Raw genomic sequence first — 8,340 nt, forward strand, 5'->3', positions numbered from 1 at the left:
ACAGGAACTCCGATAAAGCTATTTGTGTGTATCTGTGTATATGTGTGTGTGCATGTCAATGCATTTCTCGAGGTCTTATTTTTCCCCTTTGGATAAAATCCTAGAAATGGAACAACTGAATTGGAAGGAATGCATATTTTTAAAGTCATTGATAACTCTTTGTAAACCCTCTCTGGTAAGGTCATACCAGCTTAGAATTCTGCAGCATTATATTGGAAAACTAAGCTCTCTTCATCCTGAAAAGTGGAAATGCCTCATATATTACATAGAATTTTCTTATCCTGAAATGGTCTGCTAGATAATGTTGTTTTCATTATACATCTATACACTGATTAATGGTCAATACTGAGAAATTGGTGGGGGAGCGTTAAACTCAATAATGAGTAATAATTATTTTCTAATATTTAATATGTAATACATCTTATAATAGATGCAGTAGAAAGATCACTAAACTGAGTCCCAGAGTCACTACATTCAATAGTTACTTCAAGCAGTAGCCAGCTGTATGACATTAATGAATCGCTCAACCTCTCTAGGCTTTGATTTCTTTGTCTTTACAAAAAAAAAAAACAGAAGATAGAGTTAAATTTATTCCTTTATTTTTCCACAAAATAACAGAAATCTTAATGATAATAAATTTTATAATTTTCATTTGCATCCAGAGTTCAAAGACCCTTGCCTAAAGACTGAGCCATGCGTGATTGAAACAGAAAACTCAGGAGAAGGAATATTTCATTTTGTACTGTCACCAAAGTAATCTCACTAGAAACCATTATTAATGATTCCCCTGTGTAAGACAGCAACTGCTGGCTTAAATTCAGATGGATGTCTATAGCTAATGTAAAATTTTCAGCATCATTTCACTTAAATTCAAAATTCAAATTCAACAAACACTCATTGTGCCAGGAGCTATTCCACACGAAGATAATAAAACAATGACCCTGTCCTAAAGAAGCTGACAACATAGTTAAGTCATTTTCTCCCAGTAGGTTTCCAACCTAGAATCATTTCCACTTACATAAAAGGAGAGACTACAAAGACCAAGAAATGCTAAAATAAAATAACAAAGTTTCCAAACTAACCTCAAAATTGAGCCTCACTTTCAGAAGTTACTTGTGTATTTTTCCTAATATTTAATATATTTTGCATATATTATAAAGAATGGTCTTAAGAGATTTAGGCTACGTGTGTTATGTGTGTATAATCTTACTGATACCTGTACTAATTTAAGTATCAAAATTAACTATTCATTTAATAATGCTTGAGTCAAAGTTTCAAAATTAACAAAGTATCATTGACATCAGAACTGTAACATGTTATAAAATACAATTACTTAATTTTAAAAGTTAACTCCGTATAATTAACTAATACACCAATTAAGCAACATGTAATTAAGTAAGTTATAGTCCTTGCCACTTAGTCATTTAATCATAAAAGTGAAGCATATTTTTATAAACAAATGAAATAAATATGAAATCTATTAATTAAATGTGTGGTTGGAGCTAAGAATAAATATTAAGAATAAAATTATTTCCATAATCTGTGTCATCAGAAAACAGGTCTTATGATCCAGTGCACAATTATTATATTAGAGCAGTCGGTATAGAGCATGGCTTGGTACCTTACTTTGAATGTTGGCTCTGCCACATACCAGCAACTTAACTTAACCTTTCTAAGTGTGTTTCTTCATCCATAAAATGAAGACAGTAACAGTACATACTTTATTCTGTTGTCTTCAGAATTAAATGAGATAATGCATGGATAATTTTTACCATAAGCTAGTTATGTGACCTAGAAAATCCTAGGCATGCTTATTAGCTAGTTGATTTGAGAAATGGTCATCTCCATGCATTACTTGATATTAAATCAGAATTCTGGGACACCTTGTGTATGTACACCTAGCTCTATTCTATGATTGGTGGGGAAATTTTAAGAATGGAAGTGGGAGCATTAAGTTAGTAAAAAATTCCAGAGTCCTCTCCTCCAAAAAATCATCACTTTCTGCTCAGGGGTATCAGGGTATTGTTACTGAGCTTCTCTCAGTCCTCTAGTAAACCACTTCAACAAACTTGGTCTGGTGACTGTGAGCTCACATTTCCAAAGGAGAACGTATGTACATCGGTCCTTTGAGGGAGACAATGACAAAACAGTGCTCTGGCTAATGTCAAGACAAGAAAATCTGTTGGAAGGCGATTAGGAACCTGGGATATTTTTGGGAGGGCTATACAACCAGGTTTGGGAGCAGGGAAGAACAGATGTAGCTATGGACAGTGGAAGCAGACCCACAAGGACCACCCTTGTTGCAGGAATCACCTGGCCAGAGGCAGCGTCTGGGAAGGCAGAAATCTTACCCCTTTTTTCCATCTGTTTGCAAGACTGGGACACACACTCAAGCCTGTCTGTACCAGGACAGAGAAAAGAAAGACCTGTCCCTTTGGAGTTCTCTGGTAGGATATCAGTCCCAGAACACTGCACAAGGTGGGTGACTGAGGAGTGTGAATGGTTTCTAGACAACTTCAGAACATGTGGCAGTCAGGGTCAAGTACATGAAGAATCCCCAGAGCTTCATGAAGCCAAAATAGACTGGTATCAATGTTACTGGGGTGGGGGTGGGGGGGAAGCCAGCATAAGCACCCACTCAGTGAGCTTTAGCAATCACAAGATTTTGAAGGTTTCACATAGGGAGAAGGTGCATAAAACCAGAAGATAATTATAAACTAGAAGAGCTCTAACATGCTTTAGGATTGAATAATGCCACGTCTGTGAAAAGCCTTCATAAAACAAAGCCCCCATGAGGATGCAAAGTGAGAGCAGTGCCAGCAAATACCTGTTAGAAAAACAGATGCCATATCCACCTACAATTGGTGGGAGACAAGATGTTCTCTTTCCTCACCCATTATTCTCTTATCTACTAGCTCTTTTTCCTTTTAACAATAGCACATTTTAATCACAGCAAACGTAGAATTTTAGGACATTTTGAGAATTTTTTTTAATTTTAAGAGATTTTCTTCAAAAAGCAAATAAATGTACCTTCAAGTTATGCTAAATACAAGCCCTACCTCATAACTATTCATAAAGTAGTTCTCCTACGGGTTTAATTGGCAACATTCAAGTATTGCGAAGGAAAAAAACAAAAAAACAAAAAACAAAAAAAACTCCTAAGACTGGCAAATGTGTTCTAATGTAGACTGTCTCAGATGCAGTAATCAAAGAGGAATTCAGGAGAATGTCCTGATATCAGGATTAGAAGGACTAGTTTGTTTGCATCTGTTAAATTTAAGGTGCTTAACTTTTCATCACAGAGACTGTGGAATTTCCAGGAGATGTTTTATTCTCAGTTCCTTTGTCTGCAAAATGAAACCATCACAGAAATATTTCCAAGGAAATCCCGGTGGAGATCTTTATAGACAGAGAGGTAATTGCATAGATAGAATGAATTGGCTCTGAGTCTTCCTACCTGTAGGAAGGCAAATAATATTCTGATGATACTAAAGTCAGCAAATCTGAGTTTGAGATGTAAAAGCCACAGAGTAATATATATGCATAATGGTGAAAAAGCAAGCAAAGAAGAAAAAGAGAGAGAAAGCAAGTTAACGTCTACCTTTTAATGCAAGGCTCGAAAAACTGTACATTTTTCTAAATATTAAAGAGTCTAAATTATGCCAGAGTTTTATAAAATGGAGACCAAACAATTATATTCATTTCTTAGAAATATCTTTTGAGAAGTTCCTGCTGTGGCTTAACAGGATTAGCGTGTCTCTGCAGCGCCAGGAGGTGAGTTTGATTCCTAGCCCAGCACAGTGGGTTAAAGGCTCCAACATTGCTGCAGCTGTGGCATATGTTCCAACTGCAGCTCAGATCTGATCCCTGGCCTGGAAACTCCACATGCTGCAGGCAGCCAAAAAACAAACAAACAAACAAAAAAGGAAATAAATATCTTTTGATATACAGTACTTATATTTTGATGAAGTAATTAACTTTTTTACAGTTAATTTTTATCTTTTTTAAAAATGCCTTTATACTCGGAAATATTTGCCTATCCGCTATTTTTAAAGATAGTCTCTTTTTCCTGAAATTTCATACTTTTTGCTTTCCACAATCTTTCTGGAATTATTGTCTGTATATGATATAACAGTTATATTTTTCACTTGGATACCCAATTGGTTCCAGAACCATTTATGGAAAATACTTTCCTTTTTCTCATAAATTGTTTTATATCTTTGTGGACAATTAACTGACTTCATACATATGGGACTATTTCTGGACTTTAATTTGTCCCATTGGTTTGTCCCACACAACACTGTTTTTTTTTCTTTCTTTCTTTTTTTTTTTTTTTTTTTTTTTTGGTCTTTTGTCTTTTTAGGGCTGCAGCATATGGAGGTTCCCAGGCTAGGGTCTAATCAGAGCTATAGCCTCCGGCCTACACCAAAGCCACAGCAACACCAGATCTGAGCCACATCTGCGACCTACACCAAAGCTCACACCAACACCAGATCCTTAACCCACTGAGCGAGGCCAGGGATCAAACCCCACAACCTCATGGTTCCTAGTCGGATTCATTTCCACTGTGCCACTACGGGAACTCCCTTGTCATATAAATTTTAGAATCAGTATGTCAAATTCTTTTAAAAAAAAAAAAAAAAGTCTGGAACAGAGCTAGCATATCAGCTCTAAACAGTCTACCTTTAGACTTTTCCTTGAGGGGGAAATAAAATGTATCTTATTTAAGGCACTCTCATTTTGAATATCTTTCAATGAAAAGCAAATTTAATCCTAACTGGTAAAAGCTGATATTGGCTCTGATGGACCATTTGCCAGGCCCTGGACCAATTGCCATGGGCAGGAATTATGATGGAGACAGCTCCCCCAGAGCCCCCAAGAACCAACTGTGGAGAAGAGATGGCTCTCTGGGGATTTCAGAGTGTGGGTTAGAGCTAGAAGCTGCTAGAAGGGTGAGGGGTGTGTAGCACAGTGTATACCTACCATCTCACCAACACAGCCCCCAAACCAAATAGGCTGGAGGATACGGATGTCTTGATTTGTTTTGTTTGATCCCATCTCTCTTTTCTTTTCTGTTCTATTTTTTTTACTTTGCCATTTTATTTATTTATGTATTTGTTATTGAAGTATAGCTGATTTACAATGTTGTGCCAATTTCTGCTATACCGCAAAGCAACATCACACATATACTTAAAATGTGGTTCTATCACGAGCTATCAAGTAGCTTATACACTTTGAAATACAAACAGTAGCACCCAGAGCAAAGTATGTAGATGACCCATAACCACGTGGTGATCCCAGAGATTGCCGAAGAATTAGGCAAGCCAGCTGAGCTATTGTTAAGGACAAGCTATGGCACCCACTAAATGAGAATGCTTCTGAAGGTGTTTTGTTTCTGCGTTTCTTTGCCTATTTTGACTTGATTCGCACTAACCAAACAACGAGTTTAAATAAAATCAAGAGGGATTTATTTTCAGATTGAGAAGTCACTATTGGAATCTTAACTAAAAAAGCAAGTGCTGATAGGATGGCCTCTGCCAGATATTTTCTGAAAACCCAGATGAAGTTAGGAAACATGGATGTGGCAGATGCACAAAGCCCAAAGCAAAACCCAGGCCAGTCTCCCTATTAATGCCTGACAACACCGCATGAACATTATAATTGGAATGTGCTGTTGAGAAATGACTCAAGTAATCCAGCTGGCAGAAGATCTAAATTCCTTGGAAATGCCTTCCAGCCTGGGTTGAACTCTTTCCTAGGAGCTGCCGGCAGATCTTCACGGTGTACAGCTGCAGAAGGAGGACGGGAGATGTCGCCAGCCTATGAACAGCAAGGCTGCCTCAGAAGTCAGATGGACATTCGGCTATACAGTCTAAGGATTGCACCCTCTCCTTTCTCCTTTGCCCACCTCCGATTCCATCATCACAAAGAGTGCCTTCCCAAGTATAAGAGACAGAAAGAAACTTGGAGATCAGTAGAACACCAATGCCCTCACCTTCAGATGTAGAAGTTTGTAAATAAGCTCCCTGGAAATTTTTGCAAGTGTATGATAACTTCTGTGCTCTTGAACAACAACAAAATCTTCTTGTGTGGTGTTTATCTTGTTTCTTTCCCGTGGATTTTTTGTTTCTTCTTCTAGTAAAATCACCCACCCTAAAGCCCTCCCTATGTTTCAACCAACCAAATGTCATGAGCCTTAAAACAAGTGAAAGACCAAAAAGAATTTCCAGTGTTGCAGTGTGTGAAATATATGATTGTATGTTTGACTTAAAGCAATTAATCTGAAGCATTACCATCAAACTGATGATACTATTTTAACTAAAAACCTGTCTGTAGGACTGTGCCAGATCATTAACAAATGAAGTCAAATGGACAAGATTCCAGACTTTAAACCATAATCCCATGCAGGTTGCTTTAGGTCAAGAGCAGAGTATTCTTCATAAGCATCAACCATCATTTTGCCATGAATCTCAGGTGCAGATAGATGATCTGTGAGGAGAAAAACCGATAGTGAGGGCCAGGTCAGGGTCCCTCTTGGAAAATTGGACAGTTTCATCCACTTGGTATCCTCTCTGCCTTCACATGGCCCATGTCACCCTGTAACATGTCATTCTTAGCGCCCTAGAGACTATCCTTTATTTATGAGCCCACAATCAAGTTCATATCCCACCACTAGCAAGGGAACAGGAGTTTATGGAATGCCATTTTGCAGTCCATCTGCTTTCCTTCTTTTTTTATTGTATTTGCTTCTAATTGATTTTACTTTGCAATATAGTGCATATTTTCGTTAACCCCTTTGAAAACTTTATGGAGCAAGTTATGATTTTTTATTATATTGTCATATTAATGTGTGTGCATATAAATTTAGAAGTATTAGCAAAAGAGAATAGGCTTTGGATTCATACCTTCCTGCTTTAAGTGTCTCTTCTGCCACTTAGTGTCTCTGTGACCTAGGATCAGTTATTTACCTGAGATTCATTTCCTCCATTTGTAAATTAGAAGCAAGAACATCTACCTCAAAAAAGTTGTCAAGACTGAATTTAGCATAGGTAAAATACCTTGCATATTCCCTGGCACCAATATTCCCCTGCATATCATTAGATAAACTTATTTATGAAGCAAGTGACCTGCATAATATTTAGGATGAGTCTGTATTCTAAACAGGGCTGAGTACAAACAAGAAAAACAAAAATCAAGTGGAACTATATCAAACTGAAAAGCTTCTGCCCAACAAAAGAAACAACAAAATGGAGTTCCCATCGTGGCTCAGTGGTTAACGAATCAGACTAGGAACCATGAGGTTGCAGGTTCGGTCCCTGGCCTTGCTCAGTGGGTTAAGGATCTGGCATTGCCATGAGCTGTGGTGTAGGTTGCAGACGCGGCTCGGATCCCGTGTTGCTATGGCTCTGGCGTAGGCCTGTGGCTACAGCTCCGATTCAACCCCTAGCCTGGGAACCTCCATATGCCGCGGGAGCAGCCCAAGCAATCGCAAAAAAAAAAAAAAAAAAAAATAGAAACAACAAAATGAAAAGGCAACCTATGGAATGGGAGAAAATATTTGCAAACCATGTATCTGATAAAGGGTTAACATTCAAAATATATAAAGAATTCATACAACTCAATAACAACAACAACAAAAAAACCCCACAAATAATCCCATGTAAAAATGGGCAGAGGAACTGAATTGACATTTTTCCAAAGAGACCCAAATAGCTAACAGATACATGAAGATACTTAACATCACTAATCATCAGGGAGAGGTGCACATGTTAGAATGGCTATTATCAAGAAGACAAGAGACAGCAAGTGATTGTGAGGATGTGGAGAAAAGGGAAATCTTGTACACTGTTGGTAAGAATATAAATTTGTTCAGCCACAATGCAAGCCAGTATGAAAGTCTCTCAGAGAGTTAAAAATACAACGAGCAGTCTAGCCAGCAATTCCACTTTGGGGTAATTACCTGAAGAAAATGAAAACACTAAGTCAAAAAGACACATGTACCCCTATGTTCATTGCAATATTGTATGCAGTAGCCAAGACATGGAAACAATCTAAGTATTCACTAATAGATGAATGGATAAAGAAGATGTGGCATATGTGCATACAATGGAATATTACTCAGCTATTAAAAAAGATGAAATCTTTACATTTGTGACAATATGGGTGAACTTAAAGGATGCTATGCTACATGAAATAAATCAAATGGAGAAAGATAAACACTGTATGATTCCACTTATCTGTGGAATCTGAAAAACAAAACAAACAAACAAAACAAAATCAGACTCATAGATACAGTAAACAAATTAGTGGTTGCCAGAAGGGAGGGAGATGGGAGGATGG

The sequence above is a fragment of the Sus scrofa genome, chromosome 7, assembly GCF_000003025.6.
Source record: "Sus scrofa isolate TJ Tabasco breed Duroc chromosome 7, Sscrofa11.1, whole genome shotgun sequence".
NCBI lineage: Eukaryota > Metazoa > Chordata > Mammalia > Artiodactyla > Suidae > Sus > Sus scrofa.